Source organism: Pantherophis guttatus, chromosome 8 (assembly GCF_059756535.1).
Source record: "Pantherophis guttatus breed Tessera chromosome 8, ASM5975653v1, whole genome shotgun sequence".
NCBI classification, from domain to species: domain Eukaryota; kingdom Metazoa; phylum Chordata; class Lepidosauria; order Squamata; family Colubridae; genus Pantherophis; species Pantherophis guttatus.
In genome coordinates, this window is record NC_142070.1 from 53,740,945 (window position 1) to 53,766,022 (window position 25,078).

The 25,078-nt window shown below is 39.5% G+C and overlaps 1 protein-coding gene across 10 annotated transcripts in view; it reads right to left on the minus strand.

Moving 5' to 3' along the window:
* Positions 1–7,728, minus strand: part of PALLD (palladin, cytoskeletal associated protein) — a 456,066-nt gene extending 448,338 nt beyond the window's left edge. For 8 of the 10 annotated variants that reach the window (XM_087875167.1, XM_087875165.1, XM_087875164.1 and 5 more), the window contains exon 1: positions 7,554–7,728. The gene's annotated coding sequence lies outside the window, so the exon portion shown is untranslated. The remainder of the gene's footprint in view (positions 1–7,553) is intronic. The other 2 variants (XM_087875161.1, XM_060686741.2) reach the window with 1 other exon arrangement.
* Between the last annotated feature and the right edge of the window lie 17,350 nt (positions 7,729–25,078).

Consider the following 25,078-nt stretch of genomic DNA (forward strand, 5'->3'; position numbering starts at 1 on the left):
CGTACTAAGACAGCCAGACAAATCCACTTTCGCTTTCAGCTTTTTTCAAGCCGCTAAAGCCGGACGCCATTTTAAACTTTCACTCTTCTCTTTCTCCATTCTCAAATTCCATCACAGGGCTATTATAAATACTTGCAGTTTTGAGTTCCGGATCCAGATTTCACCCTGTTTATTTTTAATAAATCTTTTGACTTTCGCTGATTACGTTGGTCGCGTCATCTGGCTCTGCTACATGCAGAGTTCCCCCGCGTCTGGAGCCTCGGCGAGCTGAATAGGGAGCCTCATCCTGCTTCCTCCCCAGAGGCAAAAAAGACACTCTGGGGACTTCACAGGGGCTCTACCTGCTCTCGCCGGCTCTCCTCACGTTTCCTCAAAGAAACAGAGTTTTTCGAGCCGCCTCTCAGCTGTGGAGGCGGCTCTTTACAGGCGGCGGGGCTGGCGGTCTTCAAAGACCATCTGGCGACGGCGGCGGCGCCAACCAGAAGCCGAGCCTCTATTCAAAACTGTTTAAACTCTTGCCACGGGGCTTCAAAGGTCCGCTCTACAGCTGATCAGTGTAAAAAAAACCAAATGAGTAGACTGGTGCCTGCAAAAATAAATGGGTAGACCCAGTGGTGGGATTCTACTTCGGTAGAACTGGTTGTTAAGTAGTTAAGTAGTTAAGCCAGTGGTTGCCAAAGTGGGTGATACCGCCCCCCAGGGGCGGTACCACCCAGGGGGCGGTGGGATGCCTTAGGGGCAGTAAGAGGGGCGGCAGGGGGGCGCTAGAGGCAAAAGGGGGCGACAGGGGGGGCTAAGTGGCAAGGAGGGTGGCCCCCACCCTTTGGCCTGTGCCTCGCAGCAGTTATCTCCTTGCAAGCAAACAGCAAGAAAAAACAGCCCCTTTCAGCTTCAGCATAGGTTAATTAGCACAAGTTGATTAGATCGGCCTCCCGACTCTCGGCTGATTTGCTCTCAGCTGTTTTGCGCAGGGCTCTGTTGCTAGCTGCAAAGAGTGCTGGAGCAGATTTTTTTCCCCCTAGCTATGCTGAAAAAATGAAACTGAAAGTAAAGCAGGCTCTTTGCTGCAATGTGACAAAATGAGGCAGAATGAGATTTCTTTTTCTTCACCAAAAAAGGTAGGTGCAAACAATGGGAAATTTAGGGCAAAAGAGGAGAGTTCAAGATTTTAAAACACAAAAGAAAAAAAGCTCTATTTAACTAGGGAATTGTAATAATTGAGATACTATTAATTGTATATTGTATTGAAAGCAGAAATGGTTAAGTTGTGGTTTGGCGGAATATATGGGGGAAATTATTTGGTTTATTATTATTGGTAAATATAATTAATTGATTTGTAAGAAATTGGATTGCATTGAAATAATTGGATTATTCATGTTCATATTGATTAATATACAAAAAAGATAGTTATATAACTAATTGATTTATATTAAAATGTTGAATTTGTATTAAACAACTGTATTACATAAATACATAATTAACCAATGTGAGGATGGATATAAAAATAGATGACAATGGGAAGGGGTATAATATAGAATAGAAGGGAAAAATTGAATTTGATTAAGATTAGAGATGAGGATGAAGGGTAATATTGGTTTTATAAAAAAATAGATGAGGAATAAATCCGGCAAAAAGGAAATATAGAAATTGTAAATTTAATTGAAATGACTAAACACTGTTTAAATTTGTGAACCGGCCAAATACTCTGTTCAAAGAAAATACATTGTATGTTTCTTTGTGTGTTTCTATTTTATTGCTATTTATTCATATTTGTTCTCTTTTATTCTTTAAAGTTTAACAATTCATTCTTTATCTTAATATCTTTATATTTGTTTGGGGTTGGCTTTCTTCCCTTTCATCTTTTTTATTGTACAGCAATCTTTCTCCTCAAACCTACCACCTCTCTCTTTTCTTTCCTTCTTACTTTCTCTTCCCCACCCCTCTTCTTCTCCTCCCTACCTCCTCTTCCTTTCTCCTTCTCCTCCTCTCTTCCTCTCTCTCTTACCCTCACTCCTACTCTAATTTCCCTTCCCTTCCTTCCTCCCTTCTTTTCCTTCCCTCTCTCTCCTTCCTTCTTCCATCTCTCTTCTCCTTCCTTCATCCCTCTTTATTGCTGTATCCTTTTGTGCATATGGACTACTCAGAGGGCTGAAAAAGTTATTTTTGACTGGTCCTTGCACTTTTGACCAGTCCTCGAACTTACGACTGTCCTCACATTTTACGTTTTTTGCCCTATCTTGTCACCATGGTGAAGAGAAGCAGTTGTGAAATGAGTGACATGGTTGTTAAGAATGCTGCATGGGCATAAATGTGAGGATGGTCATAAGTGTGAGGACCAGTCAAAAGAGCGAGGACCTGTCAGAAATAACTTTTTTCAGCCCTCTGAGTAGTCCCTATACACATAGCCATGCCCACCCAGTCACATGACCTCCAAGCCACACCCACAAAATAAGCCACGCCCACAGAACCGGTAGTAAAAAAATTTAGAACCCACCCCTGGTCCTGACATACAGCATTCTTGCATGGTATGGAGCAGCTCTGTAGTGGACAAAAAAGCTCTACAGAGAATCATTAAAACTGCCCAGAATATCATCGGACTCCAGTTACCAGCCCTGGATGACATCTTCGAATCTCACTGTTTGAGAAAGTTGCATAACATCTTCCCATCCTGCTTACAATCTTTTTGGACTGTTGCCTTTTGGCAGAAGATACAGAACAATTAAAACGTGGACCACACATTTTCTGAATAGTTTTTATCCCAGAACTATAATTGCACTCAACAATGAACTAAAGGGCCACCATCGGTGAGCTGTTGGACAGTATTACTTGGTCTGTTGTGTGGATGTTTGGGTGGTTTAGGGGTGTAGAATTGTGGTGGGTGGGAGTATGTTTGGGGATTGTTATGTGTGTTGGACCTGGTCTCTGGGTGTTAAGTGAATTTCGTTGTATGGGTATACTGTGTATACACGTACAATGACAATAAAGTTATTATTATTATTAAGAGGGGAGATCTGACTCTGAATTGAACCTGGCTGAAACCATCTTGTAATACTTCATAGTTGCCACACAATAGCTAGACCATCTCGTAGACAAAACAAAGAGCTCTTCCATGGGAACCAAGGTCATCCCAACAGGTGACAGTTGGAGAAGGAGCTGAAGTGATCAAGGGAGTCTGTCATCTGCTTTGATTGGACAATGTTACCTGTGACACATGGGGAGGAAAACTTTTTCTCTTTTAATTACATGATAACCATGGGAAACTTTTAGGGTTGGTTTTCACTGGCTGTGCTGATATGATGTATCCAATAAACATGTTCTCTGAGGAACATTCCTGCCTTGGGATTCTGATTTCTTTGGATGCATTACTCGGAATGCTGACATTTAGAGGAAGGCTAATGGAAACATGTCACTCATAGAAGAAAACAGCAACCAAGAACAATGCCCCTGCTGTCTAGTCCAGCCCCTTTTGAGCCTTCACTTTCATAGCCTTCCCCTGCAAAAAAGGATGCAGACATCTAGAAAAGAAGCATCATCAAGTGTCCCTAGAAAAGAGGCATCATCAAGTTCTCCCGTGAAAGAAAAAAATTAGCTCAGATTTCCCTAGGAAAAAAAGGCAAGTATTGGTGATAGGGGATTCAATTTTAGGGGGAAAGAACCATCCATCCATAGACTGGACATTAAATATAGGGAGATACGTTGTCTTCTTGGAGAAAAAAAAATCAAAGATGTGGCTGAGAACTTTACCAAAATAATCAAGCCCACAGATCCCTTTCTTCTCCTTCACATAGGGATAAATGACGACAATAAACCTGAAAACAATATTGAGAAATTACGAGCAGCTAGGCAAGAAGTTAACGAGTTAGGAGCACAAGTGGTGTTTTCATCTGTACTTCCAATGAAAGGTCAATAATCCAATGAGGGAACAAAGAATTTTAGAAATGAACCACTGGTTTAAAAGTCTGCATTACCTACATGAAGGGCTTCTGACAGGGGATGGGCTGCAGCTTACAAAAACTGGGAAGAATGTATTTGGAAAATGACTGGCTCAATTTATCAGAAGGATTTTAAATTAAAATTGAGGGGGGAGGGTGAACAATCCTTAGGATCTTTAGGACCTAATCCCAAGCATAAACCCAAGACAACCAATCATACAATGAGGTAGGGTGTGATGGAAAGGAAGAAAAACTCAGGTATAAAGTAGGAGATATAGGAAGCATACCCAGGGTCAGCCATAAAGAGCTTAAATGCCTATATATACTCAAAGTTTGGGGAACAAACAAGTACTAGTACACGAGGGCAAATATTGAAGTACTAGGGCAAATATGATATAGTTGCCACTATATCCTGCTGCAATGCCTCCATTGTGTGAACAGTGGCAGCTCCCTGCAACTGTTGTATCTGGCCAGTGCCTTTTTCTCCTTCTCCTCCTTCCTTCTCCTGCCCCTTTTCTCATAGAAAATGCTATTGCCTCCTAGTCCTTGAGTTCCCAGGGCACTGGGACCCTGCAGCCCAGCCCAGCCCTGGCCCCCTTCCCCTCCGGGCTCATGGGCTTCCCGGGCTGGAGGAGAGTGGAGGGCTGGTGGGGCTCCTACTGAACAGGGCTGCTGCTGCTGCAGGGTGAGGCGAGGAAGGTGATGATGTGTGTCGCCTGACTGCGGAGCACCGAAGTGCACAAGTGCGGTGCAGGCAGGGCTGGCCAAGCGTGGCTTATTGGACACCCTGGCTCACATCCAGTTGGCCTTCATTGCCGGCCAATGACCGGCCAAAGGGTCAATGAGCTGAAGCTGTTGCCAGCCACCGCCAGCCCTCCCGCACTCGCTGCCTCCTGTGCATGCATCCAGGGGGAATGCCCAGGGCGGGCCCTCATTTTTTCCAGGGTCCTTGAGTTTGACATGTCTGCCTTATATTGCTAGGGAAAATTTCTTGTATGGTTATAAAAATTGAAAAATACCAATTGGAGATAACTAGATGGTACTTAACTGTTCAATCTTACAGGTTTAAAATACAACATCAATTTCACAAATGTCATCAGGTGGCAGATTTTTTGTATAGATACTGAAAGGACGGTTAAAGTTGTATGCTGGGAAAATTAAAATATTTTGACCTATACAAAGGCTATTTCTCCCAGGTTTCACTAATAAAAGAGAATAAATAGAAGGATGAGCTGCTACTGTATGTTGCAAAAAAAATTAATCTGTTCTTCTCAACATTGTAAGGACCAAGGTTATTTTTTTGGGTGGTGTAGGAATCAAATGCAAGGCTCAAGGCATATAGACAGTTGGAAAAATCCTGATTCTTTTGAGCACCTGTAATCTGGTACATATATTTATAATAGTAAAGAAAATAGACAAGAGAAATGGGCTACATGAGATACTGATAAAGAGAGGAGTGACTGAACAAGCAGGGGAGAACAAGATGGAGTGGTAGCCAATGAGCAGTGGACCAAGAATATCTATGGTGATAGGGTTGAAGAGGATCAGGAAATGTCTGCAGGAGACAGCTGAGGAGTCCAAGAGAAATGTGAGATGGTCTGTAAAGGGACCAAATCATGTCAGAAAAGAAAACTGCGTGGGGCAACCCTGAAATGAAAATCAAAGAGCAATTTTGAAAATCAAAAAGCAAGTTAGCAAGTTTTGGTTAGAATGAAAATGTGAGCATGTTCCCTTTTTCCCTCCCTTTTGGGCAGTGCAAGACTTTTTCCGCTAGAAGTGAAAGCAAAGAACTAGCTCTCCAATTATTGCAATTATTAACTGTGGAAGAAAGCAAAAGCTTTGTCTGTTTCACATTGAACATTGAAACCGAGGGACTGGCAGAGAGTGCACATTTTTTCATTTACTTTGTCCTTCCAAGCTTTTCACAATCAAAGACTTTGCTAGTGGGAAAGTAGTAAGGAATTTTGGCAATCATATCAGTTCCTTCCAGGTTCCCTGTTGAGTTGTGGAAAGCTGTCAGGGAATGTTAGAAAATACAGATCACATGATTATGCCTGACTATGGCAATGTTGAACAGCAGTAGTGTAGCGGGGCTGAAGCAACTTGGGACTAATGGGTCCTGGCATTCTGAAAGATAATCTGTTTGAGGTACCTTTGTTGACAAAGTTTTGTCCTAGGATTCAGCATTTTGCCCAATTGAAGTTTACAAAGTATCAGATACTAGTATTTTAGTAGTATATAGATTATAATTTTTTCCTTACTAATTTTGTGCATTTTTCAGACTTTATTATACCCCTTGGTTAATATTTTGCAAACATTATTTTGTCATCACTGTGACAAATAACTTAAATCTGAGAAAGTCTACTGTATGTAATCAATGAACATTCTCTTTATGAATATCTGTTCCTTCCAACAAAGCAGAAAATACAGGAGGGGAGGGGAAGTGTGTGTGCATTAAGTGTGCATCAATCTCGCAGAAATCCCTTTGCATCTCTGTAGAAATCTATTGCTTAGTAAAAGATAACAGGCAAAAGTATCTCTTAAGCTATTTTTAAATAGTTCATTCAATAATTCCAGTGAAAGAGGCTGAGTTCAAAGTCACCCTTGTCAATTTATTCACAGGTGCTTCAATAGTTGCACATCTTGCAACCATTGAAATCCGTAAGTAGAAACTAGATAATTTTTAATAATGAAGGAATGGAGGGGTATTTACCATTCAAGGGCTACAATTGTTCCATTACTTTTAAGGTCTGGCTAGCAGTTTTTGTGTTATAATTTAGTAATTTAGTATCAATCCAATACCTTTAAATCTGTTTTGAATTCAAAACCCTCTGTCTATCCACTGTATTTTTGCTGAACTGGGGAGGAGCCAGGATACAGAGAACTGCAATACAGGGAATCTAGATTTCTTTTGCCAGAACTCTGCTTATTTAAATGATAGCTAATCTACTTAAAATAACACTTGAACCCTCTCAAATAGCAGACATGATCATAATTAGAACTAGTCTATGAGTTATTTCTAGACCTCTCTGATTAGACACCAGCATATTTATAAATGCTTTTCTCATATTACAAAGAAGTTTAATAATGATGGTAAAACAATGTATTGAATATACACACAAGCTGTTCAATATATTGTTTTACCATATCTCTCTCTCTCTCACACACACACACACACACACAGAGACACTACAGACTTTTTTTCTCAATTTTTCTAATATTAGTAAATCTGCAACCAATATTTTGGCAGAAATACTTATCTGTCAAAGAAACCTCAGACAATATCCTGAGAGAAACCATGAATTCTACATAACTTCAGATATGTTAAGAGAATATTTGATATCCCGTGAAAATAAGGCGGAAAATAAATATTCTGAGCACAAGTAAATACTTGGGTAAACTATTTTTGGGGATAATTAAGAAAGAGGAATGAAATAGATAAAAGTATAAGTATTCCATTAATAAAAGTCTTTAACAATAAAATAAATTTATTAAAAAGAATGATACTAATCAGTAGGAGCTTTTAAAAATGCAAAATATTAAATAATATTTCTCAATGCTTAATATTAAATAAATATAAAGAAATATATTCAATGAAGAATCAAAATAGATCATACAAACCCTTCAAATCTTCAGGACAAATAGTGAAGAATTTCATGTAGGATAATAAGAACTCTTCAGCCTTTTTTCCTAAGAAAATAGGAAGTTTGAGCTGCTTTAACTATTCATTCAAGAAAGCTTGGTCCATGATAAGTGTTGAGATAATCATGGCCCTGGAGTTACATTTGTCTTCTCTGACTATGTAATTCCTGTCCTTCTCATCTATATTTGGCAACTGAACTCATGTTTCAGTGAACTGCCACTATCTGGGATTTCAGCATAATAGACTTGAGCCTAGAAGAACGAACAACTTCTATATGTTTCAAATTTAAACATTCAAGAAAACTTGAATTGCTGCTGATTACAATGTATTACCATATTCTTGCTGATAACCATATTTTTATTTACTATTAAATAATTTTAAAATGTGACACAATTAGAACTATCTATAAGAAATGTTTTGGATATTTCTGGTATTAGAAAATAATTCATCCTTCATGCTTCTTTACCAACATGTCTTTTTGGAAAACAAAAGAAGGAAATAATATTAGCCTTGTATGCATTATTATTCTAAACAACCTTTTACATCTGTAGTTTAGATTGTGTTAACACTCTTGCCATAAAAATGACTTAATAAAATCTTAATTTATGATATCAGAGAGTACATAAGTGAATTAATGCATGAAACTGGCTATGCCTGTAAATGTCTTTCAACATTTTTTTTAAAATTTGATTTGTATGCCGCCCTTCTCTGGAGACTCAGGGCGGCTTACAATGCGTTAAGCAATAGCCTTCATACTTTTGTATATTTATACAAAGTCAGCTTATTGCCCCCACAAACTGGGTCCTCCTTTAACCTACCTTGGAAAGGATGGAAGGCTGAGTCAACCTTGAGCCTGGTAAGATTCGAACCTGCAGTAATTGCAGGCAGCTGTGTTAATAACAGGGTGCTTTAAACCACTGCACTACCAAGACAACAACATTGTTGTCAACGAAGGGTTCAGCTTTATTGTACATGCTCCTTATGAAGTCCGGTTGCATAGGTGTCTCGCAGGGTTTTGCCTCTGACATGTTGCATTTGGATAACAGTTCCATGATTTTCTCTCTTTGTGAGATCCGGAAGCCTTTATCAATCTTAATTACTTGGACTCCTAGGTACTTGTCTATCTTCCCTAGCAATTTCAGAGAGAAGTGATTTCCTAATTCGGTGGCAAATTTATCGCATTTGGTCCTTTGCTTCCCTATGTACAATATATCGTCCACATACACAAGGACGACTTCAAATGCTCCTCCCTCTCTCTTTGTGAAAAAAACATTTGTCTGCAGAGGTGGCTTTGAAGCCCATGGTGTTGAGAGCTTTGGCTAGACAGTTGTACCACCTCTTGCCAGACTGTTTGAGTCCATATAAACTTTTGTTCAGAAGCCATGTGTTGTCCTTCCCTTCGTTGTATCCTGGTGGGGCCTTAACATAGATTTCCTTATCCAATTCTGCATGTAGATATGCGGTTTGCACGTCGAATTGGAATACTTCCAGCCCCAGGATGGTGGCAATTACTAGGGTGCTCTTGACACTCTCAGCCCTGATTGTGGGGGAGTAGATGTCCGTGTAGTCTTCCGGGTACCTTTGGGCGAAGCCTTGTGCGACCAACCTTGCTTTGTAGAGTGCTTTGTTGTCTTCGAGTGTCTTGACCTTGAACACCCACTTGGTCCCAATTGGCTTTTTGTTCTCAGGAACTCGAGCTGGTGAGTATACCTTTAGGTTCCGGAGGCTCTCCATCTCCTTTTCCATGGCTTGTCTCCACTTTTCTCTCTCTTCCTGGGGGAGGCCGAGTATCTCTTCGTAGGAACTGGGTGTGAGATGCTCTGTGTGTATGGACATGACATAGTCCTCTAGTCTCTTTGGTAATTTGTTCCTACTGGATCTAGCTGGACTGTCAGGAGGCGTATCTGCTTCATGCAGGCGTTCGGCTTCCTTTTCGGTGAAGCTATCTAGGTTCAGTGTGGGGTGTCCTTCTTTCCATTCCTCGGCTCTCAGTTCTTGGTGTTTGGGCCTGTTTGGTTCAGTTTCCTCTGGTCCTCCGGTGGTCAGTTCTTTGTCGCTTTGGTTATGTGGGCGCATATCTCTGCCAAGGAAAATGTCATTGCAATGGAGCCTTGACCAATTCGAATGCTCATGGAATTCCGCAGACCTGGATACAATGAATTTGTTATTGCTGTCCACAAATCTGAAACCCTTTGTCCCAGGCTCATAGCCCACGAACCTTAGCCTTTTTGACACCTTTTCTCATTTCTTCCTTAGCTGTTGGGGAATGTGGACGTCAGCTGGGACACCAAATACGTGAGGTGGGCTAGGTTGGGTTTTCTTTTGTACATTAGTTCATATGGGGTTTTATTGATTGAGCTTGACCACAACCTGTTCAGCGTGTAATAGAATAGTGAGAATGTTAGAATAGTGCAATGCCTCTGACCAGAATGATTGGTTCATTCCAGCGTCCTCCAGTACACACCTCATCATCGTTTGGAGTATGCCGTTCTTTCGTTTTGAAACCCCATTCTGAAATGGGGAAAAAGGGTTGGAGCTAAAATGCAATATGCCCCTTTCCCTTAACCATTTTGCAAAGTCCTTGGCCATGAATTCAGTACCCCGGTCAGTCATTATCTGTTTGATTTTCGCCCCATGTTGCAGTTCCACCCTTTTATAAAAGTCTTTGAACCTTTGGAATGTCTCATTCTTATGCTTGAGTGAGTATACATAGCCATACCTGCTGTAGTCGTCTAGTATGGTTATGGTTTTTCTATGTCCAATGGAGGGCCTCAGTGGTCCCACTAAATCCATGTGTACTAGCTGAAATGGGGAGTCAGTTGTGCGCTCTGACCTTTTGGGCTTCGCTTTGACCTTAATTTTCATAGATTTACACACTGAACATTCCAAATAATTTTTTTACTTTCAAACCCTTGGTACATTCAAGCATTTTTTCTACAACCGGGAAGCTGATATGTCCTAGTCTTCTGTGAAGGAGGTGGGCACAATTGTCGTGGATGGGTTTTCCCATGGATACCTTGTTTTTGCCTGGTGACACAGTGTTTGTTTCCCTCTGGAGTCCCCCTCTTGTTTCGGTGTTTCCCTCCTGCTCATGAGTGATGCTTGTGTTTATACTTCCCTTGCTGTTCTCTCTGGGTGTAAAGTACAGTAATCCATCATGTGTGGTTACCTTGCCAACCCTTTTTCCTTGGTTGAGTATCTGTACCCTGCCTTCCTTGAATGTTACCTCTGTGTCTGTGTCTGTTGTGAGCTTTGCGATGGCTAAGACATTGTGGGGTATCTCTGGTATGTACAGTACCCCCTCTATTTTTCCAACCCCTGATATATGTACATTCCCTCTCCCTATGACCTTGGCTGTGCTCTGGTTAGCCATTCTGATCTTGAAGTCTGTCTCTACGAGGGAGGTGAATAGATTGGGGTTGTGTGTTGTGTGGTTGGTGGCTCCTGAGTCCAGAAGCCACATGTTCTCATTTGTCCCTTGTTTGGGGCCCGCTTTACCATGCCTGAAGCCGTACATGGCCCCTGGGTTGCTATCCCTGGAAGCATCCCTGCGTTCATTGTTTTTTCTAGGGTTGGGTGACCACCCACGTCCCTGTTCCCTGAAATGTCTGCGGTCTGGTGACCGTCTCTCTCTATATCCCCTGTCCCTATCACCTCTGGGGCAATCCCTCCTTAAGTGGTTCCTGGACCCACAGGAAAAACATTCTGGGGTAACCTTTCCCCTGTCCTGGAACTCAACTCTTTTGGTAGGCCTGGGGTCCCTTCTTGATATATGGCAGTACCTTCTTAGATTATCCTCTGCAATGAGGCGGTTAGTGAGTGTGTTTAATGTTAAGTGTTCCAGATTGAGGCTGTCCAGCTGCATCACAAAGTTGTCCCAGCTATTGTCTAAAGAGTTTATGACTATACTCATCATACTCTCCTCAGTGATTGCTTCACCCCTATGCATTAATTCAGCCCTGGTTGCGTTAAGTTTTAACAGGTGTTCACTCATGGGGACCCCTGGTCTAAGTCTGGCAGAATGGAATTCTCTGGAAATTCTGGTTGTGGTTGCTCTACTTCTGCTGTAAAAAAGGTTATAAAGTTTTTGCATCACTTCATGCACCGTCATGTGATTCCCTATGCTTGGGTACATAGTGGGAGAAATACTGGTTAACAGAATACAAAAAGCCCTGTGGTGGTTACAGTCAATTTCAAAAGTACAAGGTTTCTGGGGTGGGTCTGAGATTAGGAAAAGTAAGTTTTCTTTCATAAATATTATCTGCAGCTGCTGACTCCACTCTAGAAGATTTTTTTCGTCTATTTGTAGTTTGGGAAAGTTAACAGGTAAAGCCCCAGAATTGTTAGAATGGTTACTTACTGAGGGTAGCTGTCCATGGTTTTGTAAGTGAGGGAATTCACAATAAGGCACGGGTATGCATGCTGTTATTCTGTACTGATGTGTATCTATGTTTCTTCCCACTCTGTACTGATGTGTCTCTTTGTTTCTTTCCTCTCTCTCTCTGTAGGTGAAAACTGGGCATGCGCGAGGCTCATTTGTCTCTGGAAGTCGTCGGGTGAGGAGCTTGCGGTCGTGGCTCCTAGGCCCAGGCCTAGGCCGGCCAGGTGGGTGCTGGACTCACCCCTGGCTTGCCTGGGTTCCTCGCTGGGCATTGTGGATTGCTGCTGGGCGACTGGATCCCCGGCGGACATCAATGGGGGCTGCGGAGGCCTCGCGGTCGTTAACCGAGGAGTCCCGAAGATCGGCGGCTTGGCGGTGACGGCGGCAGCGGCGGCTGGTCCGGATCGGTGAGCGCTGGTCCTTGGAGATGCAGGAAGGCCTGGCAGATATCGCAGTGTTGGTAAGTAGCTGGGTTGATTTTCTTCCCTCGGGTCCCGTTCCGGCAGTAGAAAGGGTGGCAGGTTTGAATCCTGCTGCGAGGTCTGTCCATAGGCAGTCGATGCCCCGTGTCCATCGTGTAGGTGTGTCCCTCTTCTGGTGGTTGGCAGGGCCAGTGTTGCGGCTTCAGTGGCAGGCCTGGGATCTCCCTGGTCGCTGGAGGCCTTCCTGCAGCCTGAGGCTGGTGCGGGAGGCCTGAATGCGGGGCCGAATGCTGCTGCTAGGGTCTCCATGGCTTTTTCTATTTCGAGCTTGGTAGGCGAGCTCCTGTTGCATTGGGTCTGTTCCCCATAGCTGTTTTCGAGGTGCCCCTCGTTTGTTTCAGGGCCTTGGCTGGTTCCCGCCATTAAATTCAAACCCCGGCCTTCTATTGGTTGCTGGCCATTCCAAGATGGCCGCTGGGAAATTGGTGCGAAACTGAGCCCGTCTATGTCCGGTACCTCTGCGAGGGAATCCCTTTCCCTTACCGGACTGGCGGCTTCTTGGATTTGTTCCTGGGTGCTCATTGCTGCTCCATGGTTTTCTAGGAGGCCTTGGAGTTTCGCGATGAGCTCTCCATTGCTGATGGTCGCTTCCATCACTTTCAGCAGGGCCATTCTTAATTCGTTTTCCTCTTCTGGCTCTTCTCTCTCGTGGTCATCTGCTTCCTCTTGTGGTATCTCATTGCAGATGAGTGGGTCCGGCTCGATGTCCTGTCCACTTTCAGCTGGGGTGGCTCTTGGCATGGCACCTTTGGGTGTCAGTTGAGCAGCCATCCTCTTGGTAAATGCCCTGGTGTTTACTCTGCTCTTCTTATCAGAGTAAGCAGCTTGTTTGGTCATTATTTAGAGTTATGGGTAACCATCCTCTGCTACCAACTTGTTAATGATGGATGGATCTAACCCAATAACTCACAGGAGACAGTGGAATCTCTTCATCAATTCTTTATTTTAGGCCTGGAGTGGTCCTAGGCCCATTCAGGATAAAAGGTCACTGACCTCTGTCTTGCCTTTGCAGGTACACTTCTGGAACAACTGGATGCCCACGTGTAGGACTCTTTTATACACCAGGGGAGGAGTCTGAGGTAAGGGGGTATGATGGGATATGGGGAGGTGCCAGCCCCTGCCTGGGAGGATTAGACATTTACCCTGACATGTATGTAGGGTTGAAATCCAGCAGGTTCTGACAGGTTTTGGAGAACCAGTAGCGGAAATTTTGAGTAGTTCAGAGAACTGACAAATACCACCTCTGGCTGGCCCCAGAGTGGGGTGGGAATGGAGATTTTGCAGTATCCTTCACCTGCCACGCCCACCAAGCCATGACCACAGAACCGGTAGGGAAACATTTTGAATTTCACCCCTGGCTGTATCTCTTCTTTAACACTAATGTACACCATATGACTTCATTTTAATTTCTGAATCTCTAGTCTTATATACCTGAGAAAAAAATCCCATACTGGAATTTATTTTAGAAAAATGCATTTTTAACGTATTTATTCCTTTTGCATTTTCCTCTCTTTTTAGCATAATTTTTTTTATTAAAGATTACATTAAACAAGTAAACAAATTACAATAAACAACTAAAACAAATATAAAACCTAATACAAAAATATATATTTTAAAAAGAAAATATATTTATAAAGTGCAGAACAACCCCGCCCCCATAAAAGGGAAAAAAGGGAAAAAAATAAACTTTCCCCTTCATACCCAAAAAGTATATTCAATACTAACAATTTATCACTATCTCTTAAAATGCAACCAAACACCTCTTCATTCTATATCTCACCCCATTTTCTATGATTTCTAAATCTTCAGTTCTTTTTATTAATCAGCAAAGATGCAAAAAAAGGTAATAAAAATAACTGATAAACTAATTCGTCCTTTAGGGTGGAAGCGAGTTATGACCACAATTGGGATTGAAATCTCAGTCACTGAGCAAACTGATCGTTAAACAAGATGCCCACATGATTGCTTCACTCAGTAACCACAATCCTATTACTGCCAGTTGCAGTTGTTATGCAAACTTCTTGGTTGACCAAGAGATCTGCCTATCAAAGAATTTCAGCTTCGTGCAGAACTGCCAGAGGATTTCAGCTCCATAATTTGTGTTGACAGTAAATATGCACTCAAAAAAATATTATTTCAGTTGAGAATGCTATTGAAAAGCAATGCTAAAAGGGGATTGGAAATAGGAAAACAAATTATATTAGCAGGAAGTTGTCCCCCTTTTTCTATTGGATTTTAATTAGAGAAATCACCTATTTGAAAGTTTACATCTGAATATTTGGAGATGCCCAGTTTGGAGAAAGTGAAATATAACATATATTTATTTCATTCTATTTATTTAAAAGATTTACACTGCTGCCCATCTCAACATAATGACTGGGGCAGCTAACATTACTTTAAAATATGCCAATATATTACAAAAGACAACACTAATGGAACTGGCATCAAAGGAAAGTGGAAAACCATTGTAAAATCACACCCTCCACTCCTAATCCCCTAATCTAGTCCAGAAGGATATTACACTTGATGGTATCAAAAGCTATTGAGAGATCCAGAATGACCAGAATGAATGTACCACCCCAAGCCTGAGGCCACCAAAAGTCACTGACAAATGTAATTAGTGCTGCCTTTGTACTATAATCTGGTCTGAAACCTGACTGCAAGAGTCCAGATAATCCACTTCCTCCAGATTGCTATATATTCTTAATTAATTTGAGCTATTTGAATTTGAAATTGCTTCCAAAAGAGAAGAAGATAATCAAAAGTAAATATACAGAATGCTTTAACATCACTTAAGTGACTAATGGCATTTTATATTCAGAAGAAATTTCTATTCAGTTCAAAAGGGTTTACAAATCCATTAATATGTGGATGCAGATTTGAGGCCTTAATATTAAGAAATAATACAATTGTAGCACATCAAGCTTCCACTATCTACAAATAATATCTCTTTTTATTAAGAATTATACAATATTAAACAAGTAAACCAAATTACATTAAACAAAATTACATTAATACAAAATCTAATACAAAAATACATTTAAAAAGGAAAATATATTTATAAAGTGCAGAACCCACTTAACTAATCTGTTTATCTGTCTTTTTATGAGATAAATTTCATTCTTCTGAATGGGTTTCATTGAAGACTTCACAACGAGCTGGGCAATGAGCAATTTATGATGTTAGACAATGTTTTATATGGGATGTACATTATGTGGAAGGTAACTGTCAGATGTAAATGCCTTATTCTCTAATGTGTAAATAGTATATGAACGGGGTATCAGGGGTTAACTTATTCTTCACTTGTTAATGTATTCATAATTCACCACTCCCACATATAGCTCCACCCATTGTATATATAAGGAGCTACATGCACCCTTTTTCCTTGCTTCTATCTGTGAATATTCAGTGAATATAGAATGCCTATTGTAAATAAAAGGAAATATATTTAAATCTTTAACTCTTACTAATCTTATTGAGTCTGATCCTGAAAATATTGCAACAAGCTGGTAGCAGAGGATGGTTAATTGACTCAATAAAAACTTAAAAATGTCTAAGAAAGATAGGCCCAACACCAGGGCCTACAGCAAAGAAATGGAAACAGAACAAGAAATAATCAACGAATCCACAAACGCAATTTCGAGAGAATCCGAAGAATACACCACTGAAGACGAAGAAATAATAGATGAAAATGATGACCAGGAGGAAATCGAGATAGAGAATAACGAACTCAGGTCAGAGATATTAAAATTATTAAAGAGCCAGAAGAATGATGAAAGCCTCATCGCGAACCTCCAAGATATGCTGAAGAACAGCGGAGCAGCGAGAGAGAAAAACATCACTAATGAAAAGTCTAAAGACCCAAAAATAGTGAGTGATATGACTGCAGAGAAAATCATTGCGAAGAAGAAAAACGGTGATCCCGCGTGAAATTTTGAACGGCAGCCATCTTGGTTTCAACAGGCCTCCAAGATGAGCGAAGCAGAGCCAATCAAAAAGCTCAATTCAAAATTTCTGGCGTGAAAAACATTACCAGACAACGAAAATGAAAAAGAAGATTCAAACACCTCAGAAGAATCAGAATCAGAAAGTGAAGGTGATTCAACAAACTACCAAATAAAATCAGCAATGAAAACGCTTTTTGCCGCATTTGGGCCAAAACTAAAAATTACTAAAAAGCTAACGAAGAAGCGAGCGAGCAAGCCAATGCCTCAAGACCTGCCCGCTCCCATCCTGACTGCGAGAGCGCTGACGCCCGAACCCAGAGAGCCTTGCCGATACCGCCCTACGCCACAGACCGAAGCAAGCACCAACGCCCTCAAAAGAAGAGGAAGAACAGCCGCCGTCGTCAGGACTCCCAAAATCGAACCAGAGACCAATTCGTCCGAGGAGGAGCAGAACGAGCGAGCCGCAATGGGGAGAACCTTCCACGACGACTCCAAAGAAGAAATGGACAACGCGCATGCGCAAGACTACGCAGACGGCCCGGGAAGACATGAACTGACGAGGAGACCGCGCAGACTCGTTGCGAGCATCCCCACGCCGTTTTGCAATTTTCTGCATTTACGAGACCACGGACTACCTCAGGTTGTGAGTAATGGGCCCAATAATGTCGGAAATTTACCCAGTGACTTCCCGAAGCTAAGGGTTGATGGCATTAACTTGCAAGAATGGTATCAACAGCTCCAGGTTGTCTTTATGAAGGAAAGCTTACTATTTTTTATCACTAGTCCCCCAAAAAGACCTTGGACTATAAAAATAGATTGTTTACACCATAGAGCATTTTTCTTAATAATATCTAGTGTGTCTCCTGCAATGTATCACAGCATTAAGACAAATCTGACTGTTTCAGAAATTATTCAATGCATGTTTAATTTGTTTCACAGTGATAGTGTAGCTACCACCACAAGGATGTCTAAAGATTTCTTTTCATCTAGGATAAAACCAGGGGTTTCCATAAGTGAGCATTTAATATCTTTAAACAAAATAAGAGCTGAGCTGCATTTGAGGGGGGAGGTGATTTCAGACCAAACAATGAAAAGTGTTATTATCAACTCACTTGATCCATCATGGGACAATTTTATGTCACATTTAGACACAATCAATCTAGGATACTTATCCATAGAAAGTCTATCCAATAAATTGATAGCAGAAGACAATTCAAGAAGAAATCGTTCTAACAATCACACAGAACACAAACCATATAGGAAAGTAGTTTTCCAAGAAAAATATAATGAAACATTTAAATGTCACAATTGTGGATCCAGGGAACACAATAGAAGAGATTTCCCCAAAATTTCAAAGGAAAGACATAGGTCAGAATATAGAGACAAATACAATTATAGACAGTCTTCCATAGATAGACATAGATATAGAAGCCCACCAAATTACAAAGAGAATAGAGGGGGCAGAGATAATTCAAAGGATAGAAAATCTGGTTCACTGAATGGGTTAAATAAACAAGACAACACTAACATACAGCAAAATGAGAACAATAATTGGCTTATTGATTCTGGAGCAACCAATCACACCACTAATAACAAAAATATATTGTCTTCATTTACAGAAGATAAATTTGTAATAAAGGTAGCTAACCAAGAAAAGGTTCAAGTATTAGGTAGAGGGAATGTAACCCTGCCTGGTCTAGGAAAAATAGAGGGGGTATTGCTAATACCTGAAATACCTCATAACATACTAAGTGCCATAAAACTAAGTAGAGATTCTGACATTAACATTGTTTTTTCAAAAGGAAAAGCGACTTTAGAGAAGAATAAAATAAATATAGGCACTGTGATGATTAAAGGAGGCCTACCTTATCTGATAACAAAGGAAAAATGGCTGCATAACATTGATTCAAATATGGGAGATTGTATTGAAGTAGATGATGAAAATATTAGCAACAGTGATAATGATGAATGTAAAATATCTCATGATCACATAGATGCACACAATGAAAAAAAACCAAAAATAGGTAAGCCAATTCATGATGAGTGTGCTCACATCTTACATAGGAAGTTAGGACATGCCAGTTTTCCTGTAGTACAAAAAATGACTGAACACGCAGAAGGTGTTAAAATAAAAAATTGTGAAAACTATTTGGAATGCTCAGTATGTAAATCTACAAAACTAAAAACTAGTCCCAGGCCAAGAAAATCTACTAGATCAACTAACAAAATTTTTGATTTAGTACACATGGACTTAGTTGGTCCATTAACTCCATCAATCACTTATAGAAAACGTTACTTCTTGACAATAGTAGACGATTATAGCCGCTATGGATTTGTTTATACATTAAAACACAAAGATGAAACCTTTCAAAAATTTAAAGAATTTTACAAACGCATAGAAACACAACACAATATCAAAATAAAACAAATCATGACAGATAGGGGATGTGAATTCATGTCTAAAGAATTCTCCCAATGGTTAAAAGACAAAGGAATGTTACATTACACATCTAGTCCATTTTCTGCGTTCCAGAACGGGATTGCAGAGAGGAAGAATTCAACATTACAAACCATGATTAGATGCACATTGGAAGATGCTGGCTTAAGCAAACAATTCTGGTCAGAAGCCTTACATTATTCAAATTACACACAAAATAGAACCTGGTCCAGCATTGTAAATAAGACACCATATGAAGTGATGTATAATAGGAAACCAAAATTAGCACACATGCACATATTCGGAGTCACTGCAGACGTACACATACCTAAGCAATTAAGAAGGAAGGGAGAAAACGTATCCAGAAGGCTCAGATTTATGGGATATGAGACTGGCACTAAAGGGTACAGATTCATTGATAATAATAACAAATTTATAGTCTCCAGAACAGCTGTGTTCCATGAACAGGCCAACTGGTCTAAATTACATCTTAATGAAATATTTCCAAATAAATACAAAGATACAAAATCCCATGAGAAAGGGACCATAGAAAAGCAAAATATCAACAAATATAAAAACAAAAACAAAACTTGGACAAATAGTCAACACAAAATAAAAACAGACACACTAACAAAAAAGGAAGCAAGATATTTGCATGATAACGATAGTAAACCTGAAAAAACTATTAGAAACACCAGAAATCAAATGCCAAATAAATACAAGGATTATATAATGCACATGGATGGTGAGCCAACAACACCTAATACATATGAGGAAGTGTTAAAACTCCCTCGTGAAGAAAAAGAAAAATGGGAATTAGCGATGAAAAAGGAGATGGAAAGTTTACAAGGATTAAATGTATTTACACCTGCAATTGCACCTAAAGATAAAACAATTATTGGTACCAGGTGGATATATAAAATTAAGAACTTAGAGGGGGGCAATACTCTATACAAAGCTAGACTAGTTGCACAAGGTTATGCACAGAAATATCCGGAGGACTATACTGACACGTATTCCCCCACAGTAAGAACAGAGAGTGTCAAAACAGCTCTAGTGGTAGCATCAGCACTCAATCTTGATGTATTTCAATATGACATACAGAATGCGTATCTACACGCAAAACTAGATAAGGAAATATACGTAAGAGCACCTCACAGTCAATACACAAACAAAAATGAGATTTGGTTGTTAAACAAGAGTTTATACGGGTTAAAACAATCTGGTAAACGATGGTATGATTGTTTAGTAAAAGTACTTAAAACCATGGACTTCAACGCTACCACTGCTGATAACTGTTTCTTTGTCAAAAAGGGTGATGATTACATTGAATTTGTATTGATTTATGTGGATGACATTTTATACATAGGAAAACATAAAGAGAGAAGAGAAACTTTTGTAACTAAGCTAAATGAACATTTCTCGTTAAAATCCCTAGGCAAAGTAAACAAATATCTTGGTGTTCAAATTAATAAGACTAGAAGGGGATTCAAACTTACTCAGAGAGATAAGATCATAGAACTTTTAAATAAATGCAATTTAAACAATGCCAAACCTTGTGATACTCCTATGCAAACTGATTTTCTAAGAAATACTGATGAATCTTCCCCCGAATTCAAGGATAACACATTTTATAGATCAATCATTGGTTCACTTCTTTATATATCTAATTGGACAAGACCAGATATCGCCTTACCACTCAATTTATTATCCAGACATGTCAGCAAACCAACAATGTATCACTGGGAAGCTGTTAAAAGAATTCTAAGATATCTGAAAAGTACACTAGACTTTTGTTTAATGTTAGAACCTAATGACAATAAAGAACCAAAGCTTACATGTTACGCAGATGCGGATTGGGCTGGAGACACCTCATGTAGAAAAAGTACATCTGGTTATATATTCCTATTAAATGACTGTCCAGTTTACTGGTACACTGGTAAACAGGAACTAGTGGCCACTTCAACGACAGAAGCGGAATATGTTTGTTTATCCAAAGCTGCAAATAACCTTGTATGGTTTAATGATTTAATTTCAGATGTTTGGAAAAAACCTGCTTTGCCTTTTGTTATGCATGAAGACAATAAAGCAGCTATTGAAATATCTAGATCTGATGCTATTGGACAAAGGTCCAGACACATAGATATAAAATTTAAACATGTGAGACAACTATCTCAGGATGGATTTATCAAAGCAGTGCATTGTGATACTTCAGAACAATTAGCTGACATATTGACAAAGCCTTTACCTTCTAAGCAACATAAATATTTAACTTCTAAGTTGTATGTTTTGTATTGTCCTGAATCTGAATGTAATTGGTGTTGCATAACGAATCGGCATTTAGAGGGGGATTTGTCAGATGTAAATGCCTTATTCTCTAATGTGTAAATAGTATATGAACGGGGTATCAGGGGTTAACTTATTCTTCACTTGTTAATGTATTCATAATTCACCACTCCCACATATAGCTCCACCCATTGTATATATAAGGAGCTACATGCACCCTTTTTCCTTGCTTCTATCTGTGAATATTCAGTGAATATAGAATGCCTATTGTAAATAAAAGGAAATATATTTAAATCTTTAACTCTTACTAATCTTATTGAGTCTGATCCTGAAAATATTGCAACAGTAACATTAGTGGATTTCAATGAAAATCTGAAGATGTATGGAATCAGAATGTATTTCTTTAATGATCCCATATCCCTGATACTTAAAAAGCAAAATGCAGCAAGACTTAGATATTCGGTTCAAAAGCACAAACTAATTTGAGAAATGAGATTTTTTTAAATCCAAAGAATGTCCTGGCCAAGGGGTGAAAGTGATACTATGGAAATCTGTCATAGCTAAATAGTGTTAAGATCATAGGGTGACTCTTTTGGATTTTTTGTTGATCACAGCTTTTTGTAAGTAAATACCATACATTCTAGCATTTCAATGAGATCTCATCTTCAAGAGTTTTTAAACAATATAACCAGATCAGAAAATCTAACTTTATACTTGGGTCCATGAAGACACTTTACTGAAACACCTTACTGAATCATATATACTATAGCATGTTGCATAAAAACATTCCATATTAGATTTTCCTTTGAAGTGATTAAGTTGCTAGTTCTCCTCCTTGCAACCTACCCAATGTCTGTAAAATGAACATAGCAAAAGGAAATATGTGTAGGGTTGCCAGGTCTGCTTCCAAAAAATAGCGGACAAGCGGGGGGGGGAGGGGGGAGGGTTAAGTAGTAAAAAAATAAAAAAATTTTTTACAATTAAATTATATATTTTCTTACAAAATTTTAACACGTATTAAAATAATCACTTCAAAACTTTATTTAAAATTCAAAACATCAAATATATTATAATAATATGTAAAATATTAAATTACATTTTACTTTGCTGTCGTATTTTTTATTTGACTGCGCAGCTTTGATCAATTCTTTGTGTTTAAGAAATAATTCTTTAATTTCAGTACAACGTTGAGAAATATTAAAAAATATACAAAGTTTACTTTGAACTGATGGTACAAGCAGTCGGTTACGTTCGTCAGTCCACAAATTTCCCATGACGCTGAAAATTCGTTCAACTTTTGCATTTGATACCGGAATTGATGCACAATACTGGAACAGTTTCAGTAAACTCGGAGCTGGCTCTTTCTTGAAAAAGTACATCCACTTATCAAGGGATGAATCGCCCTGCAGATGAATATAAACTTCTTCTAAGGCAGAAATTTCATCGAAGAGAGTGTTGGGTGGAAGTTCTTCTCACCATGGTGATAATAACCAGATGTTCGTCATTTCTTCTAAAGTTGGAGGATTATTGTGATCAATTAGATTGAAACAACTCATATACTGAATCGGTGAAATTATACCACTTTTCTAGGTACGCAATGGCTCTTTGATACACATTGATGGCTTCTTTCTTGAACTTTTGTACGGCATTCTCAGGCAAATGTTTTTTACGTAAGGCAAATAAAACTTTCATTCCAAAAAACTGCTCATTGTATTTTTTTTGCAAAGAATCACGCAGCTTACACATGATAATGTGAAGATCACATGCAAGAATTTTCTTGCTTTCCAGCTTCAGTAGGGTGTCTTGCATTATTGACATGAAGAAGCGCGTGAAATATAAATACAATTCTGAAATTGTTGGTTCATCGTCCTTTGTGAGTTCATTTTCCTGATCCGAAATAAGGTTCCAGATAACCTTATGGCACTCATCAGATCCAAGAGAAATAAAATACGATTTTAGAGGTATCCAGTTTAAAAGAAGTCTTTCGACCGCTTTAAACAAACTTAACCAACGTGTTGGAACATGGCACAAAACTTCATGGAATTCTGACTCGCAAAACTCAAAAAATGATTTCAACTCTTCTCGTTTCTTCGCAGAATTCAAAAATTCGGTAAAAACCTTCAGCACTACATTTTCGATATCAAAAGATGACTGCTTTAATGCATTTTTTGTGCTGTTGTGTAAAATGTGATTATTGCAATGAGCAGCTACAATATTGTCATTTTCCAGCAATAATTTTTGGTAAACAGATTTGTTTACTCCATAATTGACCGATGCATTATCTGCTGAGTAAGCTGAAACATTATTTATTTCCAATTCGTTATCACTAAGAATTCGACATAGCTGATTTTTTATTGATGTAGAATCTTCGAAAGCATCCTCATAAAAGTCTAAAATTTTCACACACAGTCCTTCTTCACAAGTAAAATATTGTGCAACAACGGGATACATTTTGCGATTTCCCTTGTTTGATGCATCAGTGGAGAGAGAAAATGGAATTACAGTTTTAAGATCATTGAGAACCAACTCAATAGAAAAAGGATACAAAACCTCATTGACAATAGCTGATGATTTGGTTCTTCGACAAGACATCTTTTTTACAATTTCTGAATCATCAAAAATTTGCTTCATTAACTTAATACCGCAATCTTGAGCCAGGAAAGAAATATGGTGTTTGATCCCATGGTAAATTTCAGCCATTTCAGCTACAGTCACTTTCTCACTGAAAGAGGAGTCTTTAACAATGAAAAACTAATTGATTCGCTTGTTGCTGGAAGCTATTTTCTCCTTATCTAAATGATTTTTTGTGCTTGCATGCTGTGTGACAGCTTTTATACCATTATATTCAATTGTGAATGATTTCTTACACAATTTACAGTAGGCTGTTGTATTTGTTCTGTCAGTTTCGTTGTTGGTAATCCATGCAAAAGTAGCTTCCCAGTCTTTGGTGTATTTGCACACTCCTCTCTTTTGTTTTAAAGAATTCAAAATCTCGCCGCTGTCACTCTCATCACTCAACGCCATTTTAGGTCAGTCGACACAAGCTACAATACATTTTAAAAATGTGAACTGTACATAATTTTATAATATATTTTTATTTTAATCTCATCATTAATTTTTTCGGAGAATCGAGTTCAATGGATATTCGATCTTTGTCTCATTCTAACTTATGAAAAAACAAAACAAAACGTGATTCTCCTATCCTTATTCTCTTAGACTGTACAGCTTTAGATTACGTACCATTTCATCATAAAGCTTTTGAATAAAAAAAATGTCCACTATTTTGTGAAAAAAAATAGTGAACATAATGTGAAAAAAGCGGACAGTCCGCTCAAATAGTGGACATCTGGCAAGGGTAAATGTGTGTAGCACATTGCTGTTTTGTTAAGGATAGGAGTCAAGCAGGGGTGTCAAACTCAAAGCCCACAGGCTGGATTCGGCCTGCAAGTTGCTTAGATCTGGTCCAAGGGGCCACCCTGAAAACAGCAAAGGACTGGCCCGCAGTGCCTCTTCCAGCAAAAACGGAGGTCAGCTGCATGCTCTCCTGACCTCCTTTTTCAGCTACGATGGCCTCCTGCAATCCTATGCCAGCAAAAACAGAGCTCGGGAGGGTGGCATGTGGCCCTCCCAAGCTAGGTTTTAGCTGGCAGAGCGCTCGGGCCACCACAGGCACCCCTGGCATGAGTGACGTTGAGCTGGCTGCACCCACCATGGCCACGCCTCCCCACCCCCTGAGGTCAAACACAACCCTGATGCAGCCCTCAATGAAATCGAGTTTGACACTCCTGGTGTAGAGCAATTACTGTATATTGTCTACTTTTTCCAGTAGTACCCAGGAATGCATTATATGGAATGCTTTAACATATGACAATTTCCATATCAGGATGAACTTAAAAACAACAGTTGTGTCAGCCTCCACCTTTATATTGCTTGTTTGCTCGGCTGCCATTGTAACGGGGGGAGGGGAGAG